Here is a 22,083-nt window from a genome sequence, read left to right on the forward strand (position 1 = left end):
TGGGGTGAATTTCCTTTCTCCCATCCAATCGTCAAGGTTCCTCTTGAAGAGGTCCAAAGAGGCACTCTGCTTGACATGTATGGGCAATCTATTCCAGAGTCTGGGGAGTCTCTGGGTCAGGAACCTATCCCTCCACCATGTTTTGTTTATTGTGATGACAAGGTTTAGATCCCTGGAGCATGTAGCTCTGAGGGATTGGGATTTCTTTAAGTGTAGCATGTCCAACAGCTCTGGGTTTGACATGGCCTTGTATGTTAAGCAGAGATCGCCTCTGAGTAGACGATATGTGACAGAGTATAGCTGGAGTTTTTAAAGGCGGTCAGCGTAGGGCATCTGCTTTAGGCCTGTGATTCTTTTAGTGAGGTATTTCTGAGGCCTTTCCAGTTGTTGCAGATGTCTTGAGAGGTACATACCAAATGGGGCGTTGTATTCTATAATGGGTCTAATGAGGGATGAGTACAGTGGGACAATGACCTCCTTTTTTCTGGATGAAAAGCCCTTTGTGATGAGGTGTGCCACATAGAAGGGTTTCCTGACTGTTGTGGCGATGTGGTTATTGAAGGTGAGACCACTGTCCACCTGTGTCCCTAAGTCTCTTATCACACTTTCTGTGTTTAGTGTACTGCCACCTATATGGTAATTCATGGATACATGTTTTTTCCCAAAGGGGATAACAATACATTTCTTGGCATTGAGCATGAGCCCATGGCTCTGGCACCAAGCATCTGTTTCTGTAAGGCCCTTTTGTAGAGTATCCACATCATTTGGGGATTCAATAATGGCTCCCAGTTTGCAGTCATCTGCAAACTTTGTTAGCCAGAGTCCCTTAGTGTTGACCTGTACTTCAGAGAAGTAGATGCCAAATAAGAGCGGCCCCAGGACTGAACCCTGAGGTACTCCACTTGTCACTTGTCTGGAGCTGGATTTGGAGTCGGCTACTTTTACAGTGTGGGTTCTATCAGTAAGCCATTTAGCAACCCATTGGGTGACATAGGGATTAATGCTCAACTTAGTAAGTTTATCTATGATTCCAGAGTGGGGGATGGTGTCAAAGGCCTAGGCAAGGTCTAGATAGGCTGTGTGGACCACCTTACCCTTGTACATGTTTCTGGAGACTGATTCAAAGAAGTCAATCAGGTTCAGGAGACAAGATCGGCCCTTCACAAACCCAAACTGGGTGGGGTCCAGTGTTTGAAGGTTGCCAATGTCTTTGTTTATAAGTTCCATGATAATACGCTCCATGGCCTTGCAGATAAGGCTTGTCAGACTGATGGGACGGTAGTTTCCAGGATCCAAGGTGGATCCCCCCTTGTGGATTGGGATAAGTGTAGCTCTGCGCCACTCAGTGGGCACGAAACCTGAGGTGAGGCTATGATTAAACATGACACTTAGGTGAGGTGCCAGTTCATATTGTAGTTCATGTAGTACACAGCCCGGGATGTCATCTGGTCCCATGGATGCTGTATTCTTGGCTTTAGAGAGTGCGTTTTGTACCTGTGTGGGCGTTATTACTGGAATTTGGCAATCTTCCGGTATTGAGATGGGCCATTTAGGGGGGGGGAGGGGGGTGAAGTTGGCACTGAATCGATCTGCCAGGATATTGGCAATATCCTTCGGATCAGTATATTTAATGCCATTCTGTTTTAGCTCAGAGCAGATCTGAGCATTGCCATTTAGATTCTTGACATAGTTATAGAATGCTTTGTGGTTGTCTTTGGAATCTTTGGCAATTTTATTTTCGTAACTAGCTTTGGAGGATTTTATGAGGGATCTCAGTTTCTTACTGAGGCTAGTAAGGGAGTTTTTTGCATCCTGGGATTTTCCTCTTTTCTGCAAAAGTTTCTTCCTTTTGTTGTAAAGTTTGTTTATGGCAGGGGACCACCAGATTGGCTTCCTTTTTTGGATGAGAGCATTTTGGTTCTATTTGGGATGGCACGATTCATGCATGAGTGGATGTGCTCGTACAGTGCCTTAGTGTAGGATTCAGCAGTTGAACTTTCAGTTCCCGTCTGCATGGGTGTCATGAAGTTTGTCACTTCTGACTTGAGTAGCATGAAGTTGGCTTTGGAGAAGTTTTTATGGTGGTTTCTTTACTGGGGGGGGTGGGGGTGGGATGTGGATGTTAAGGGTGATTAGCTTATGGTCAGACCTGACTAACGAGGGGTGACCATAGGTATGGAGCATTGATTTCCCATGTTGGTAATGACCAGGTCTAGGATATTGGAGCCCCTGGTGGGACTATGGATTAGTTGATCCAGGGCATTGGAATTTATGAATTCCAAGAACCATTGCGCAAAGGTGTTGGGACATGAGTAGTTTTCCCAGTTAATGGCAGGGTAGTTAAAATCACCCAGTATTAGGGTGTTTGGTTCTATCTTAATATTTTCCAGTATGTTTAGAAAGGTGTAGTGAGAATCTTGGGGTATGGTGGGGGATCTGTAGCAAGCTACTATTTGGATTGCAGTCTTACCTAGTGTTAGTTGCACTTGGAGAATTTCAGATACATTGTGTTGGCCAACTAGCCTAGTGGTGTGAATATCCTTGGTGAATATTGACACTCCTCCACCTTTAGTGTTTTGGTCCTGGTTTGGTGGCCGAAAAGTGTGGTAAGAGTTGTAGCCTGGTATTGCAGGGGTGCTCTCTGGAGCCTTGAACCAGGTCTCAGTTACTGCACAGATATCGATGTTCTCCATTTTTAGGAGTGCCTCGAGAGAGTGCATGGGGGTGTGGGACATCAAGGACAGAGGTAAGCACATAAATGTCAAGGGGATGCTTGGCCTGATTAAGGCACTCAACTCTCTGAATTGTCTTTGGTCCCCAGGACTTCATCAATGGGTACATCAGCCAGGACGGAGGAAACATGTCATGCCCCCTTTGCAGACTAGCCATGTTAGCTTGGGTATAGTTTCACAGCACTACCTCACTCTGTAGGCATACTACAGTCTGTCAGAACAAATTTGTCTGGCAGAGAAGCAGAGCAGGAGTGCTTCTCCGTTCTTTTGGAAGTGGCCAGAGGCAATTACCATAAGCTTCCTTACAGAATGGATCTACTCACAAAGGAACACCGATGTGTGATATACCCTGACATCAATCATCTTCATTTGACTGCCTTGATGATAGGCTCTTAATTCCCTTTATGCACCTGTTTTCTGTGAACGTGCAGCAGGTACTAATGGAGACAAGAAAGCCTACTACTAGAAAATCACATATTAGCAAAAGGAAAATGTTTTCTAGTTGTGCCAACAACATAACCAGCACCCATTCAGGGCTAGTTGTTCTCTGGTTTTACAATATTTGTATGAGTTACTATCCTATGGACATTATTATTCCTCTACCAAGGTTAATTTTTTGGCTATTAAGGAAGTCTCATGTCAAAGGGGTTTTGCCTAAGAGGCCTCTAAGTTAAGTGGTGGCCTCTCCTTGGGACCTTAACTTTGTGTTAGAGAAGCTAACACATGCTCACTTTCAGTCAGCTAATATCCCTGACTTGAGGTTCTCAATATGGAAAAAAGTTTTACTAACTGCTATGACCTCTGTAAGAAAAGTATCTCATTTGCAAGCTGTTATGGTGAGTAAACCTTACTTCATTTTCCATAAGGACATGGTTTCTTTGATAACTAATTCTTCTTTTATGCCTAAAGTGGTATTCAAGTTTACTTTAAGCTAAAATAGCCATCCTCCTGTTTTCTTTCCTGAACCTAAAAATGAGGGAGAAAGGGTTCTCCATACCTTAGATGTCCACAGACAACTCCGGTACAATCTTAAAAGAACTAAATCTTTTTGATCATTGGGTCAATTACTCATTACTTGTGAAGATAAGAAATGACGACTTGTATCAAATGGACTTTTTCCAAATGGTTGTCTAAAGCTGTTACCTTTTGTTATATTTACCATGACAAATCTCTTCCAGGTAGGGTCAAGGCCCACTCTACTAGGTCCTTGGCTTCATCTATGGCTTTTTGTAAAGGGTTAGATTCTAAAAGTATTCTAGAAGCAGATATTTAGTCTTCTGTACATACTTTTACAAGACACTGTAAGCTTGATTCCTTCTCTAGGTATCGATCAAGCTTTGCTAGAATGATACTCCAGGGACTCCGGGACTCTTCTCCTTCCACCTCCCAAATGTAGTTAGTTAAGGCATTCTACCCATATAGCTATGGCTACTGCAGCTGTGATCAATATGATGAACAAAGTACAGTTGTGTAAGTTGAACCTACCATAACAGTAGATGTTCAAGTGGTCAGTGTTGCAATAACTGTTCCCTCCCTACATCTCCCTTACTTTCTGGGTTGTTTTTTTATGTCAGGATGTGGATATTTATTTTTTGTCATTCCTAGCATTGTCCTTTCAGGTCTCAGCCTCCCTCTCTCTGATGGCATGAAAACTCTGAAGGGCTTGGCACCCAAACTTGTCTTTTAGTCAGCGTAGCTCGAGCTGCTTGACATTTTGGCTACATGGAACGTGCCCTACAGCTTTGGAAGCTGGCTGGCTGTTATATCATTTGCAGGATATACCCCATATAGCTAAGGTTGCATCAGTGATCATTCAACTTTTTTTTTTGTTGTGGTAAGTTCAATTTACTCAACTGTACTTATTGTTGGATTGGGAGAGAGTTAAAAAATATGGAGGACTGTGTTCAAAGAAGGCATAATAGAAAACATAGACCAATTGGAAGACACAAATAAGGACCGGGTATTTAATGGTTGGTATGGGGAATAATTTGGTGAAAAATTAGCAAAATAGTGACAGAAAATGTTTATTATTATTTTGAATACTTTAATTGCATGGATTAATGAATTATTGTTTAAAAAGGTATGGAATTTGCAGGAAATCTTGGACAGGATTAGGTTTTCCTTTTTAGAAAAATATAATATGTTTGGTTTTATGTGAAGTTGTGTACATTAATATGTATTTATTTGAATATATATTCGATTGATAGTGAATGCTTATTTATTTACCTTTTTATTTTTAATTGTGAAGATATGTACAATAAAGGACCCCACTCTTTTCAATAGATGCTGCAGGATCTTTTATATCTACCCGAGTTATCACCAACTGAAGAAGATGAGACCTCAGTTTAATGTCTCATCTGAAGGATGACACAGCAGTGTCAACAATCTACCTGGTGTGAAAATAGAATACACAGTCTTGTGCACTAAGGATGAGTGTGCTACCCATTGCATCAATGATGCATATATGTATATTAAAGTGAAAAAAAAAAAAAAAAAAAAATATATATATATATATATATATATATATATATATATATACACACACACACACACACACACACACACACACACACACACACACACACACACACACACACACACACATTTTACTTTTATGTTATTTTACATTTGTTTACTAGGAAAGTCCAATTTGGAACAAAGTAAATTTTTCAGTGGAGGCCTGGAGAAAAACACTTTAGATGCATGTCTTTATAACATGAGAGGAAAACACTTAATATAGATTGTGCATGATTGAACCGCCCTAATGTCTAATGCAAAACACTGACAAAATTTTATTTGATTATACACAATAGCTAAAAAAAATGAACACAATAATGTCAACTGAGTAAAACTATTTCCTTTCCTGATATTAAAACTAAAATGCTCCATAATACTAGCCTCAAATTTGTCTGAATAGTGGTAGTGTTATGGGAAGGTTTATGACATTAAGGTGTAAGGTTAGGGTTGGGGGATGGGGCAGCATTAGGGTTAGGGTTAGTACCCATTACTAATGATGGCAGGGGGTCTCTGCCCCCCTTCAACACTGTAGTAATAGGTGCAACCCTACCCTAATGCTGCCCCTTCCTCTAATCCTAACACTACACCAAACAGTCAAATCAATCAAATATTGACAGTGCTAAGTTGACACTATTTTGAGCATGATTAGAGGACAAAGCAAATTTCAAAACATGTATTTGTGTGGACTTGAACTCCTCACACCCCCTGCTAATTATATACCTTAACTTCAATATTATGCAGTCATCAGTGAAAGGGCATATCCCCATTCCCTGAAGATTGTTTATCTCACACACTTGTCAACCATCTGTTTTGTCTAACAATGTGTGTGTTGACAAAGCAGAGACTGACATTAGGGAGTTTTTGCTTAACACATACACATGTATGTATATACAGGTCTACTTAAATCAATCTAATACTAAGAATATCAACATTTAAAATATCTACATTCAAATTTCAAAAACTCAAAATATAGAAAAGATCAGTTGTATAGCAGGGGATAGCAAATGCACTTCCCCACTGCAGTACAATCTTTCAGTTGTTAATATTTATGTGGCAGGGAGTGCAAAAACATTGTTTTTTAGATGTGCTCAGTTTTGTGTTTAGATATTCTGAATATCAATATTAATCTCTCTCTCTTGTTCTCTCTCTCTTTATATATATATATATATATATATATATATATATATATATATATATATATAAAACACACAAAAATATATAATTATAGAAAACTAAATAGATGTGCACAAGCACAAAAACAAAATAAATTAATGTCGATACATCAAAAACACACAATGAAAAAACAAAAACGTTGAAAGTCCAACTGATTGAAAAAGTAAAACAAATGGTTTCTCCTTGCGATCACTTAACCAAAACCCCAACACTAGCATCAGGTTCATTTTGTCTGAATAGTGACAATGTTAGGGAAAGCGTTTCTCATCAGGTAAGGTGTAGGACAGGGCTGGTACAGAGTAAGGTACAAGGTTAAACCAACAAGATATAAGAAATGAATCATTATGGTTTTTGCTTGTAGCTTGTTATCATTTTTTAATCTTCATTCTCACACTGTTGTTGTATTGCATTAAGCACATTGGATGTTTTTATGTTTTTTAGACATTGATTGGTGTACAACTGCTCCTCATCTTTTTGTAATGGGCACCCTCTTTGGGTGTGTATCCTACCAGCATTTGTCCCACTTTGTTAGTGATTGGTTCAATGAGCTACTTACTATTGATTGTGATTGGTATATTTGAGGGGGGTATGTCTGGAACTAGCTTTTTATTTGCTGTTCTCAATCCATCAGTTATTCACCAGTTCTGCTGATGTCAAATGATGAAAACGCTTAACTGTGATTTTAATGGTGCATTAAAGTATCCTGTATTCGAGTATTCAGTGTCCTGGTCATTTGCCATTCATTCTTTAGCACAAATTAGTAAGGATGGGCATGGATGGCATGGCAAAGCCACGGTGGTACAGCGGTAGCATTGTTGCCTCACAGCAAGAGGTATTCCTGTTCGAGTCTCGGCTGGAGTGCCTTCTGTGTGGAGTCTGCATGTCCTTCCTGATGTTGAGTGGCCTCCAAAAGACATGCGTGAATGGGCGTGCCTTCGCTGAAGGTTGGGCATCGGGCTGGCTACTTGGCACCATAAAAATCTACTGCCAATCATTAGCGGACTGGAGTTCCGCTGTGGTGATCCCTAACTGGGAAAAGCCATAAAGACAAACAGTAAGGATGGGCATGGGGACTTTTGACCCTCCATCATTCTACTTAACTGTGCTAACTTCATCCCTAAACTTGCCCCTGAAACTGACTGCATTCTTTTGATAGCTTCTGTGTGCACATGTGTGTGTGTGTGTGTGTGTGTGAGAGTGTGTGTGTGTGTGTGTGTGTGTGTGTGTGTGTGTGTGTGTGTGTGTGTGTGTGTGTGTGTGTGTGTGTGTGTGTGTGTGTGTGTGTGTGTAGGTGTGGGTGTGTCAGTGTGTATGTTTGCATATATATGTTCAGATATATGCGTATCTCCAGATGTGCTGAAACATATGTGGATTGTATACTGTGCACCTGATCATCACAGGAGATGGGTGTCATTGTTTTGCATGGTAGCAAGCTATTACAAGAGATTTTCCTCTATTAAACTTCAAGGCTACTTTTTTAATACATTGTTTCTAGTAGATGCATTTTATTTTAGAAATTACTTCATGCTATATTTTTATTTTCTCAAATAAAGCCAAATTCATATATTTGGAATGTGATATAGCTTTGTTCTGACTGTAGCATGTGCATATTTATATAGTGATATGCAAATATATTATTCTATCATCTAGTCAGGTAGAAACAGGAAGTCACGAGTCAAAAAGGAACCAATGTTGCCAGTAAAGTGTCCAGAAACCTCATATGGTGAAGTGGAATTGATCTTTAAGAAAGGAAAAATAGTAACTGCTACAGCAAAAAGGCAATTCTTGTCATACATCAGTTTATCTTCAATCTAATCTATTTCCATTTATAAATGAATGATTGTTGATGAAAGCACTAATAGATGCAAAGTTCCTTAAATCATACATATAGTTGCAGTGATCTGCCACTATAACTCATAACTAGTTGGAGTATCTGAGTATGAAGTACAGACTGAGGCTTAGCTTGTAAATCGACCTGTATTAGGCATGGTAGGTTTGTCTTTGCCTTTTTCTTTCTCATGTGAAGGGCATTATCACAAACAGAAATACATGGTGTGTGGATGAATATGGATGTCACTGCACTACTACAGTCTGAAAAAGCTGCAGAGAAGGTAGAGGTGTGTTGTCTACACGTTTACACCACTAGAACACGTGCATGAATGATGCTGGGTTTCTACAGATGGGTATATAGGAATAAAATAAAATGAGGTTAAAAATAATAAATCAGTAGACATTTTTACGCTCTTAAGACTGAGTGTCTTTGCCCTGTTGGAGACAGACACAGGCACATTCAGACAGAAAGGCAGCTGCACAGACACAGATGCACACACACACACACACACACACACACACACACACACACACACACACACACACACACACACACACACACATCACTCCCTTTGAGTAGGCTCAGTTAAAGCAAGACAGAGACGACTAAAAAAAGAATGTTTGTAAAGGATGGATAATTTGCACAATTCACTACTGATTTTAGACACCAGTAAGTAATAATATTATCCTTCTATGTTTCATGTAAAACACAAAGCTATTTATTTATAAAATGTAGTATGTAGTACTGTATAATGTATAATAGCTGGTGCAGTGATATCTGCATTCCTGTAAGGAAAATTCAAAACATTGACCCCAAAAGCTAAAGCAAACGATTCTTACAGACAGCTATGACATTATGATGAAAAAAATCACAACCATGGAAGAGGTCTGCACTGTACCATCAATCAGCATTCCTTAAGTGAATGCATACCCACCCTTTTTCCATTACTTACATAGTCTGACACACTGCTCTGGTCACATGGTTATATAACGGAACACCAGAGGTCATTTCATATACTTCCTATGGCATTGAGTAATGTCCACTGAGAAACGTATGCAAAGTGTAATGCTCAATGTATTTAAACATGTACTAAAGGCATTATTGCTTACTTCACTTGACCCACATTCAGATCTGTTACAGGATAGCATTTATCACTTTTCAGTAGATGAAATACCACAATATTGATTTGTTGCTTGTAAATAAAGTATAGCTAAGTGGAATTCAAATGTGAGGCAGAAGTAATTTATCACTCTTCATTCCCTGGCTTACAAAACACACCTTTACAAATTCAGAACACAACCACCTTGAAGTTTGCAACTTGTAACACAAGCCTGTATTTCAATTCCTGATTTTATATTCAGTTTGCATCTTCCCTCAGTACGGAGATGATCTCCCATCCTGGCAAAATGAATGTGATGCTCTAAAACACTTACAGCTTAGTAGATTTATCTTATGAATTCTTATCATCAAATAAATGTATATAAAATCTCCATATACATGCTGCTTATTAACAGTGACATCATGTGTAGATATCTGACTGAAATATTGGGAATGTAGCTATCTTTTCTACTAACAGTCTTTTGTATTGTATTGCTTCTACTGTACCATGCTATTTGTAAAGTGTCCTGAATTAGGCAAGAACTCGCATAAGAAAAATGTAATAACATAGCTTTTCATTTATTTTAATGCACTGGATGATTCTGGCTTTCAAACCTTTGTTTATGAAAATATTTTCATGGTTGCATTAGTAGACACCCGTGAGTGACATATTATACTTGATCATACACCAGAAATAAAAGAAGACACAGCGCGGTAAATCATATTCAGTAGGGTACATCCGTAGAGCAGCAATCTGTCTGCTAAATACTGTTATAATTCAGGCAAAAATTAAAGACTAGAACAAAACAGAAATCAAAGTGCAACCACCAAAGAAAATATGATGTATACTTCAGCTAAATAATTACTTTTCATTCTATTATATATTTAGAGTTTGTTTGCACTTAACATGTTCCCTACTTATATTACTGCTACTTGTTACATAATTTAGTCTGGTAGTTCTGAGACTCAAAATCTGGTATCTGGTTTATCATTTGTGTCCTTTGTTTACTGAAGTTACAGCTTTTTGGTGGCTTCCTGTTAAGCAGTTTAAAGAAAAATAAAGTAGAGACTCCTCTACAGGTGGTCAAGATGAAATTCCTTGAGCATTAATCACTAGTGATATCTGCATTGCTTACTGTACTTATTTCCTTGTTTCACTTGAAAGAAAGTTACTGTTTGTCATTTTTGCATTTAAGTTACCTGTAACACATTGCACTTAAGTTACCTGGCACTTGCTCACTAAAGCAATTATATAAGTCAGCACTAAAAATTAAAAGCACTACACCCTCACTCCCCACTGGCCCTTGTTTTCAATTATAAAGGAATTCCCAATATTATTCTAGCATGTCCAAAGGTCAGTTGTCAATCTCCTCTCTGGTCCAGCTGGTGAATCTGGGAATCTTGAGGCAATGTTACAACTGTCTCATGTACACAGACAACCCTTTCCTCCTTCCAACAAATTCCAACACATGTGAGAGATGCAACCATATAGCCAAACTGGTGGCTAAGCTCTCTCAACTCAGTACTGGCATAACCAGTCAGGAGGAAAAGGAAACCACACTCACTACAATTCCAGTCTCACATAGACCTACCACGACAGCAAACCAAACACATAATCACTCAAAAACATACTCGGAGGCTCTAAATAAAGATCTGCCTAAGCAGCAGAGACCTCCAAAGCAGACACCCAAGCAACCGCTACCCCAAAACAAAACACGGGCAACACATATCTCACAAAGCCAGTGTGCCGAACAGTCACAGCCCTTAAGACTAAACAACACACCTGATACACTTGTAATAGGTGACTATATCGTCAGGCACACTGACATCCTGCTCACCAGGCTGAACAAGGAGAGGGTCACGGTGAACAGCCTGTCGGGCACTAGGATCCGCCACATAACACAAGCACTCAGGTCACTCCAAGGCAAGTACAAATATGACTCAGTCATTGTCCATTCTAGTGTGAATGACCTGAGATGTACCTCCCTGGACTACATGAAAAGAGACATAGAGGAGCTCTCTGAGCATGTAGCCCAGGCCGGTATGACCCTGACCTTGAGTAGCATCTTACCCTCACCAAGAATGATGCCACAATATGAAGAAAAGATGATCAATTTCAACAATTGCCTTAAGTACTGGTGTCATTCAAAGGGGATCCAATGCCTGTCAGCTTGGGATGATATGCTCGACAAGCCACAATGCTTCGCTAAGGATGGCTTGCATCTGTCACCCCTGGGCTTTCGGATATTGGCAAAGGCTCTTGCTACCCCCATAGTGCCTTTTTTAGGCAAGGCTCAAAAGACAAACCCACCTCCATAGGTATCACAAGGTATAAGAAACTAAGAGTAATGCTACTCAAAGCCAGAAGTCTAAACCTCAAGATGCACACACTCGAAACTCTCCTTAGCATGGAGAACATTGATATCTGTGCAGTAACAGAAACCTGGTTCAGGGCTCCCGAGAGCACCCCAGCACTACCAGGTTATACCTCATACCATGCTTTTCGGCCCCAAAACTTGGACTGAACCACAAAAGGAGGAGGAGTATCGATATTCATAAAAGATACCCACACCTCCAGGTTAGTGGCAAAGCACGAAGCATCAGAGACTATCAATGTGCAACTAACAGTGGGTAAAACTGCCTTCCAGTTTATAGCCTGCTACAGACCACCCTCCCAAACCCAGGAACCCCACTTGGCCTTCCTAAGAACACTGGAAAATATGAAGGTCTCTCCAAACACCATTATATTGGGTGACTTCAACTACACAAACATAGACTGGGAGCATTACTCTAGCTCCAACACCCTAGCCCAAAGGTTCCTAGAATTTATAAACTCAAATGCTATGGAACAACTTGTTACCACTCCCACAAGAGGGGAAAACATACTGGACCTGATCATCACCAACATGGGGACTCTATGCTCCAGACCAGAAGTGTATCCTTCACTGGTAAGATCAGACCATAAACTAATCTCACTGGATATTCACATCCCGACCCCACCCCCTACCCAGAAAACCACAGTGAAAAACTTCTCTAAAGCAAATTTCACACTGCTGAAAACCGAGGTGGAATCCTTCAAAGCCCCCGGGCCTGTGGAAAATACGGCCCAGACCGCAGAATCCTTTATAAATGCATTCTATGAACACCTTCAGGAATGCATGGATCATGCGATCCCAAATAAAACCAAGACCCAATCCTCCAAAGGCAGATGTCCTGTCTGGTGGACCCCAGCCATAAACAAACTATACAATAGAAGGAGGAAGCTACTAAATGATAGAGCAAAATCCCAAAAAGGGAAGGCATCACTGATCAGTATTAGCAAAAAAACTATGGGCACTCATAAAATTGTCTAAGGCCAGCTTCGAGAGAAAAATTGCACAGGACACTAAGGATAATCACAAGGCTTTCTTTAGTTATGTTAGGAACCTGGGTGGTAATTCCCAGATATGCTCAGAATTAGTCCAAAATGAAAAAAATACACCGAACCCACAGACATTGCCAACATCCTAGCTGACAGGTTGAGCGTAAACTTCTCCCACCAAATGGGCAAATATCCATCCCAGCAGAGTGCTGCCCCCCTGACATCTCAGATGCTCAGGTAAGAGCCACCCTCTCCAAAGCAAAAAACACAGCATCAATGGGACCAGATGGTGTCCCGGGCTGCGTCCTACATGAACTCCAAGAAGAGCTAAACCCAAACATAAAACTACTGTTCAATCTCAGCCTTACTACAGGATATGTGTCCAAAGAGTGGCGTACAGCAACAGTGGTCCCTCTCCATAAAGGTGGTGCCTCAACGGATCCTGGAAACTATCACCCCATAAGCCTGACTAGCTTGGTCTGCAAAGCTATGGAAAGGATCATCATGGACCTCATAAATAAAGATATTGGGGACCTACAGACACTGTTTGGCTTTGTTAAGGGCAGATCCTGCCTCTTAAACCTGATTGATTTCTTTGAAACAGTCACCAAGGCCATTGACGAGGGGAAGGTGGTCCACACAGCCTACCTGGACCTCGCAAAAGCCTTCGATACAATACCCCACTCGGGCATTATAGATAAGCTCACCAGCTTAAATATAAACCCCTATGTCATTAGATGGATTGCAAACTGGCTCAAGGACAGAACCCACATTGTTAGAATTGCTGGAGCCATGTCAGACTCCAAACCAGTTACAAGTGGTGTCCCACAAGGCTCAGTCATGTGGCCTCTCTTGTTTGGTATATATTTCTCGGAGGTACAGGCCAACACGGAAGGACTGTGGCTGACCAAGTTTGCAGATGACTGCAAACTGGGCGCCATAATCGACTCTCCAGCCGACACAAGCATCCTCCAAAAGGGCCTCATAGAAACAGACAACTGGTGCCAGAGCCATGGCCTCAAGCTAAATGCCAAAACGTGTATAGTCATCCCCCTTGGCAAAAACAAAGTGCCCATAAATGACCACATAGGTGGTAATCCATTAAGTACAGAAGAAGTAATTAGGGACCTGGGGACCCAAGTTGATAGCAATCTCTCATTTGACAACCACGTGGCCAAAGTGGTTAGAAAAACATTTTATATAGCCCACCTAATCATGAAGGGATTCACATCTAGATCAGGGGAGGTCATCGTGCCTCTTTACTCATCCCTCATCAGGCCCATAATTGAGTACAATGCCCCTTTTGGGATGTACCTTACCAGACACCTGCAGCAACTGGAAAGACCCAAAAGTACCTCACCAAGAGGATCAAAGGGCTCAAACAGATGCCATATGCTGCCCGGTTAAAGAAACTCCAGCTCTACTCAGTGGCATACCGCTTGTTCAGAGGCAATTTGTGCCTGATATATAAAGTCATGTCCAACCCTGAATTAATGGACATGCTGCACCTCAGAAAATCCAAATCCCATCGAGCTACGCGCTCGAGAGACTTGAACCTCAGCACTGAAATAAATAGGACATGCTGGAGGGACAGATTCATAACCCAGAGGCTCCCTTCACTCTGGAATAAAATCCCAGTCCAGGTTAGGCAGAGTCCCTCATTGACTCTTTTCAAGAGGAATCTTGATGAGTGGATGGGAGATCGTAGGTTTACCCGGGTATCACTTCTGTGTCACTGTTAGACAGAGGCACAGTATACTAACCTCGAAAAAGGGCATAGCAAAATAAATTTAAAATGGGTGGTGAAAGCCAAACACATTCTGGCTAGGCTTATAAATGCCCGAGGGCAGATAGCCTAGTATGAACCTATGAACCTATGAACCTAAAAAAAAAACTGTCAAAGAACACAACGTTGATTACGGTTTTCCATAGGAAATCATTGGTGGTATGATTTCTAAGTGTGTGACAGCAATGATTCACTGCTTTTGACAGATTTTTTCCTTCTTCAAGTTGTTGCATCTGCAGAAATTATATAAGTTTAGGAGTAGAAGCAAACCTCCAATACTGGAGGGGCGTAGGGGACTTGCACCTGTAAAACATGCTTAAATTTAAAATTTTCAGCCTTCTGTGTTTTAGACATTTTTTTTGGGCATTTTTTATGCTTGACATTGTGAGGATTGACAACTCTCTGTACAAACAAATGTACAATCACATTTTTGCCATTAATTTAGGAAAGGTTTCCCTTATTTGGCTATAATTTGTTACCTATAGATAATGAAGCATATTTAAATTACTCAACAATATATTTAATTTTTGGTTTATTGTTTCATAAGGCCATAGCCAGCTTTAGGTACCAGCGAACCCTGCAGTTGCTGGGGCCCCCTTCCTATTTACTTAATAAGCCAGGAGGGTAATAACTCTTATTTGTATCTCCCTTAAAATTCAAAGATTTCTCTGGTTATAGTAACAGTGTTTTATCAAGTAACAGGCTTCACAATTCTATTAAATATTTTATCGATGACATATTGCCCCTGGCTTATTTAAACCCTGCTAGTGGACCTTCTCTCCACTAAAACTAACAACATAGCCAGCTTTAGGTACCTGCAATACCCATGGCTGCAAGGAGGGGCCCCTTAATCATCCTTGACTGTGTGGGGGCCCCACAAAAGCTACTTCTGGCTGGGGAAAAATGAGGAGAAAAAAAGCATTAATTTTCTGGTTATGCACTTTGACTTGAACAGTCCTGCGATATGACCCTGTTAGGATAAAGCTGATAATGATCATGAGCAGGGTAAGCACTAGAGAGATCAGCAGCCCAGAGTGACTGATCTCAGTGCAAACCATGGATTACAAGAACAACTGATGCTTCAAATCTATAAGGATGATTTTCTTTTTTACTGAGTTTTATAAATGCTGGCAGAACACCAGATACCTCAACTTTCAACTTATAAGCTAAAGAATTCAGTGCAGTGACAAAATAATAGCAGAATAAAGGCTCAGAATCAGGAACATATTTTAAATATTATTTTAATTTACTTAAAAAATAATATAATAAAACCTTTTGCATCAAGGTGCATTTTTGGACAATAAGAAATATGAAACTCTATCTGGATTTATTGACCATCTGTAATCCTGAATGATTTACCAGCAAATCAAATTTTTTTAAAAGACAGAACAAGATTATAAGCTAAATCAGGAAAGGTCTGTGAAATCATGGACAGTGACAGCTATCCATTACTCCTCAATGTACTAAATAAAAGTGACTTACCCCTGCTGCTGTTTGGCAGCTTCTAAACAACAGTCACTGATCTGGTATGGCAGTGCCAGTATTGCACAATGTATTGCTATTTGATGAAATAAGTACAACACTAGATTGCTGTGGTAAATGTGAGCATGCGTGTGCATGCATGTGCGTGTGTGTGTGTGTTATCACTGATTTGTATCAGTGGACCCACCCACTATTGCCAGGACACATACATTATTCTTCTAGGTATCAGTAAAAATGCAGCTAACAAGCAATTGTATTTCAAAAGTTAGGCATAAAATTTGTTACAGAACATTCAGGCACTTAGATCTTTACAAGTCTTGTGGCCCCCACTCCTCAGATTATATAAATAGATCTAGAAGTATCCCTTAATTATCCTTGACTGCATGGGGGTCCCACAAAAGCTGTTGATGGTTGAGGAAAAATGAGAAAAAAGCATACAAATTTTCTGATTACATGACCCTGTCAGGATAAAGCTGATAATGGCCTCTTTTGTCAGATGCAGCCATATTAAAACCAGCCCTGCTCAGATCTGTGGGTAAAGAAAGCTGTGACCTGAGCTGCTCCATGTTCAAATCACCATACGTAAAATGCAATACCACTTCCTTGCAAGCTATGGATCCCACTATATGACCCAGGAAACCCATACCATATATTTAAACTTATTGGAAACACTAACCGTCCAACCCAATACCATATTCATGGGTGACTTTAATTACCCAGCTATTAACTGGGAATCCTATATAACACCAAATGTACATGCACAGAGATTTTTGGATTTTGTAAACACAAACTCCCTGGACCACATTGTCAGTGCACCAACCAGGTGTGTAGCCATACTGGATGTGGTCCTCACTAATATGGGAGAGTGCTGCACATCCCCTGGTGTGATGTCTTCCCTGGTAAGGCCAGTCCACAAAATGGTCTCCTTTGAAGTAAAAATAAAACCTGGACCCCCAGCTAAACCTGAATATTCAGGACCTAGTCTAAGGCTAACCTCCAGCTATTAAGTGAGAACCTGGCAAAATGTGAACCTCCATAAACCCTGAGAAGACTTCTGCCTATACAGAGCTATTCACAGAAACCCTGTATAAGCATGTTAATAGCTACATAGAGGTAGCTATATCCACCAGGAAGAAGTACAGAACTAACTCAAAAAACAAGCTACCCTGGTGGAATCACAAAATCAATGGTCTGTATAACAGGAGGAGGAAAATCATGGCAAAAATTAGGAGGTGCAGCATCCAGCAGGATAAAAGCACTCTCATCAAACTAAACCAACAACTCAGGGGACAAATAAAGTCCAGCAAAGCCAAAACAACCACAAAGCATTCTTTAGCTATGTCTGCAACCTCAAAGGCAATACACAATTGTGTGCAGAGCTCATTGTAAATGGAGTCACCCATACTGAGCCAGAAGATCTAGCAAACCTTCTGGCTGATAAATTGAGCTCCAACTTTACTCCTCTCTCCCCCTAAACCTTCCCTCAGTAAATATCATCAAATATATCTCCCCCTACAATCACTAGGGAACAAGTCTTTAATGCTCTCTCTAAGACTAAGAACACTGCATTAATGGGCCCAGAGAGTATCCCAGGATGCCTTCTAAATAGCATGAAACATGACCTATCAAAGTCTCTGAAATTACTATTTAACTGACCCATAAGTCTCACTATTCTGATATGTAAAGCCATGGAAAGAATTATCATGGAAATGATCAACAAAGATATAGTAAACCTCTAGACACTGGACACAACCAAGTTTGATTTTCTTAAGGGCAGATCATGCCTTCTCAACCTGGTGGACTTCTTTGAGAAGGTCAACAAAGCAATGGATGAGGGCAAAATCATTCACACTGCCTACTTTGACGTGGCCAAGGCATTTGACACAATACCCCATTCGGGCATTATGTACAAACCCGTCACCCAGTAGATAGCCAAATGGCTCACAGACAAGACCCAGGAAGTTAGAATTGGGGAGTCCACCTCTACTAAGAGGCCAGTCACAAGTGGAGTCCCTCAGGGATCAGTCCTTGGACCACTCCTTTTTGGCATTTACTTCTAAGACATCAAGGCCAATGTCAGTGGTCTCTGGCTGACCAAATTTGCAGATGATTGCAAATTAGGAGCTGTCATTCACTCTCACACTGACACAAATGTTCTACAGGAGGGGCTGACACAGACAAACAACTGGTGACAGAGCCATGGACTAAAACTAATGCCAAGAACTGCATACTAGTATCCTCTGGGAAGTCATCCATCCCTGGTAACTATCATATTGACAAAACACCCCTTAGAGTTGACCCAGTGGCCAGTGACATAGGGACACACATAGATAGTAATCTAGCCTTTGATCATCACATTTCTACAGTGGTGAGGAAATAATTCTATGTTGTGCAACTTATAAACAAAGGTATGGCATTTACATCCAAGGAAGTCATTGTTCCACTGTATTTGGCATTCATCACACCTATCATTGAGTACAATGCCCCCTTTAGTATGTACCTAAGCAGGCATATCCAACAATTGGAATGTCCACAGAGGATCCTCACTAAAAGAATACAGGGTGTAAGTAATAAATCCTATGCAGACTGCCTCAAGGCCCTATCCCTGTATTCTGTCTCCTACAGGCTTTTGAGGGGAAATCTATGCCTGGCATACAGGGTATTATCTGACCCCACTCTGATGGACCTCCTGCATACCCGCAAAACAAACAGCACTAGAATTACCCATTCTAAAGACTTAAACTTTGCCTGTGATATAAACAGGACCTGTTGGAGAGATAGGAATGTATCCCAGAGACTACCTCGTCTATGGAACAGGCTCCCCATCCATGTGAAGCAGAGTTCCTCCCTAACCCAATTCAAGTGCAACTTGGACAATTGGATGGGAAACTGGAAATTCATCCCTGGTTTGGCACCTATGTCTCTAATGGACACAGGTAATCTGTGAATGGTTCATCTCCCAGACCCATGCTTACAATTATCAATGATAGCAGAACTCGGATGCATGGCTAGGCTTAAAAAGGCCCTTGTGGTCATTAGCCTAGTAAACACCTATGATCCTAAGAGCCTATGCACTTATGCGATGTGGCTGGGGTTTGTGTGGTTATTACTTCTTTAATCTTCATCACAGTCAAACCTTAGAGGTGGGCACAGGAGGTCATTATAGCCTGTGTTTGGGCTAAGGACAGTATGGTCATTGTTTATTTTTCTTTTCTCACAGACCTTAGAGGTGTACAAACATAGTTACTGCACTTATGTAGGGGCAGTGTACTGTCTAGGTGCAACAAAGTGGAATACATTACTGAAATTATTATTTTTTTTTACTTTCCTCATGATGACACATCAGGCACATATACAGGCGGCTGCCTTTGGGGGTTAAGGGTGAGGAGGCATACAATTTATATGTATGACAGCAGTTACTTGAAATACATGACTGTGACAATTTTAATCTCTGCTTTCATCTTAATCTAACACCAGAAGGATGTATAGACAGTGACTGTCTTTTTTGGAGGGGGAGTTAGGGAAGCAGACAGTATTCTCAGATAAGTTCAGAACACTGAACTCTCCTTGTTAACAAGGAGAAATGAATAGTAGGCACTAAACAGCCTATAATTGCAAAGTACCTTGCTAAGGAAACAGCTCCTATACTTTACAAAGAAAAAAAAAAAAGTCCCAAAAAAGGCATGTCCAAGGGTCAGCTTCCAGTGATTTCTCTTGTCCACCTGGTGAATCTGGGCATACTGGGGCAATGCAGCAATTGCCTCATGTACACAGACAACCCTCTCCTCCTACCACCCAACACTGCAACCTGTGAGAGATGCACATACATAGCCAAAATGGAAGCAAAGCTCTCTCCACCCAAGATTGTGCTAAACAGTCAAGAGGAGAAGGTTAACACCCACACTACACCTCAAGCAACACATAGCCCTTCTAAACCCGCACCACCAACACCCACATATAGCAACACTAAATCCACATATGCAGAGGCCCTTAACTGTAACCTGCCCAAGCAACAAAGACCTCTGAAGCTGAAATGCAAACAAACACCAATCACAACCAATGTGTCACATAGTTCACAACACCAGTGTGCCACCCAGCAACAGCCCCTAAGGCAAGACAATGTACCTAACACTTTAGTCATAGGTGACTCTATAGTCCGGCACACTGATGTCCCTCTCACCAGGTTGAATAAGGAGAAAATTACAGTCAGCTGCCTGTCGGGTGCCAGGATCCGCCACATAACGCATGCACTCAAGTCACTCCACAACAAGTACAAATATGACTCTGTCATTGTCCATACTGGAGTGAATCACTTGAGACGTACCTCCCTGGACTACATGAAAAGAGACATGGAAGAGCTCTCGGATCATGTGGCCCAGGCAGGTATGACCCTAGCCCTGAGTAGCATCCTGCCTTCGCCCAGAATAATACCACAATATAAGGATAAAATGATTGACTTCAACAATTGGCTAAGCTTATGGTGTCATTCAAAGGGGATCCAGTATCTGTCTGCCTGGGATGACATGATTGACAGACCACGATGCTTTGCCAGAGATGGTCTGCACCTGTCACCCCTGGGATTCAGGTTACTGGCTAAGGCTCTTGCCACCCCTATAGTGCCTTTTTTAGGCAAACTTCAAAGGACAAAACCACCACTGTAACAGGTACAAACATGCAAAATCTGAAGGTAATGCTACTCAATGCTAGAAGTCTAAACCTCAAAATGCACTCTCTCGAGGCACTCCTAAAAATGGAGACCATCGATATCTGTGCAGTAAATGAGACCTGGTTCAAGGCTCCAGAGAGCACCCCTGCAATACCAGGCTACAACTCTTACCTCACTTTTCGGCCACCAAACCAGGACCGAAACACTAAAGGTGGAGGAGTGTCAATATTCACCAAGGATATTCACACCACCAGGCTAGTTGGCCAACACAATGTGTCTGAAATTCTCCAAGTGCAACTAACACTAGGTAAGACTGCAATCCATATTGTAGCTTGCTACAGATCCCCCACCATACCCCAAGATTCTCACTACACCTTTCTAAACATACTGGAAAATATTAAGATAGAACCAAACACCATAATACTGGGTGATTTTAACTACCCTGCCATTAACTGGGAAAACTACTCATGTCCCAACACCTTTGTGCAACGGTTCTTGGAATTCATAAATTCCAACGCCCTGGATCAACTAGTCCATAGTCCCACCAGGGGCTCCAATATCCTAGACCTGGTCATTACCAACATGGGAAATCAATGCTCCATACCTATGGTCACCCCTCGTTAGTCAGGTCTGACCATAAGCTAATCACCCTTAACATCCACATCCCACCCCAACCCCCCAGTAAAGAAACCACCATAAAAAACTTCTCCAAAGCCAACTTCATGCCACTCAAGTCAGAAGTGACAAACTTCATGACACCCATGCAGATGGGAACTGAAAGTTCAACTGCTGAATCCTACACTAAGGCACTGTACGAGCACATCCACTCATGCATGAATCGTGCCATCCCAAATAGAACCAAAATGCTCTCATCCAAAAAAAGGAAGCCAATCTGGTGGTCCCCTGCCATAAACAAACTTTACAACAAAAGGAAGAAACTTTTGCAGAAAAGAGGAAAATCCCAGGATGCAAAAAACTCCTTTACTAGCCTCAGTAAGAAACTGAGATGCCTCATAAAATCCTCCAAAGCTAGTTATGAAAATAAAATTGCCAAAGATTCCAAAGACAACCACAAAGCATTCTATAACTATGTCAAGAATCTAAATGGCAATGCTCAGATCTGCTCTGAGCTAAAACAGAATGGCATTAAATATACTGATCCGAAGGATATTGCCAATATCCTGGCAGATTGATTCAGTGCTAACTTCACCCCCCTCTCATCCCCTAAATGGCCCATCTCAATACCAGAAGATTGCCAAATTCCAGTAATAACGACCATACAGGTACAAAACACACTCTCTAAAGCCAAGAATACAGCATCCATGGGACCAGATGACATCCCGGGCTGTGTACTACATGAACTACAATATGAACTGGCACCTCACCTAAGTGTCATGTTTAATCATAGCCTCACCTCAGGTTTCATGCCCACTGAGT

The sequence above is a fragment of the Protopterus annectens genome, chromosome 4.part1, assembly GCF_019279795.1.
Source record: "Protopterus annectens isolate FY-2018-M chromosome 4.part1, PAN1.0, whole genome shotgun sequence".
NCBI classification, from domain to species: domain Eukaryota; kingdom Metazoa; phylum Chordata; order Ceratodontiformes; family Protopteridae; genus Protopterus; species Protopterus annectens.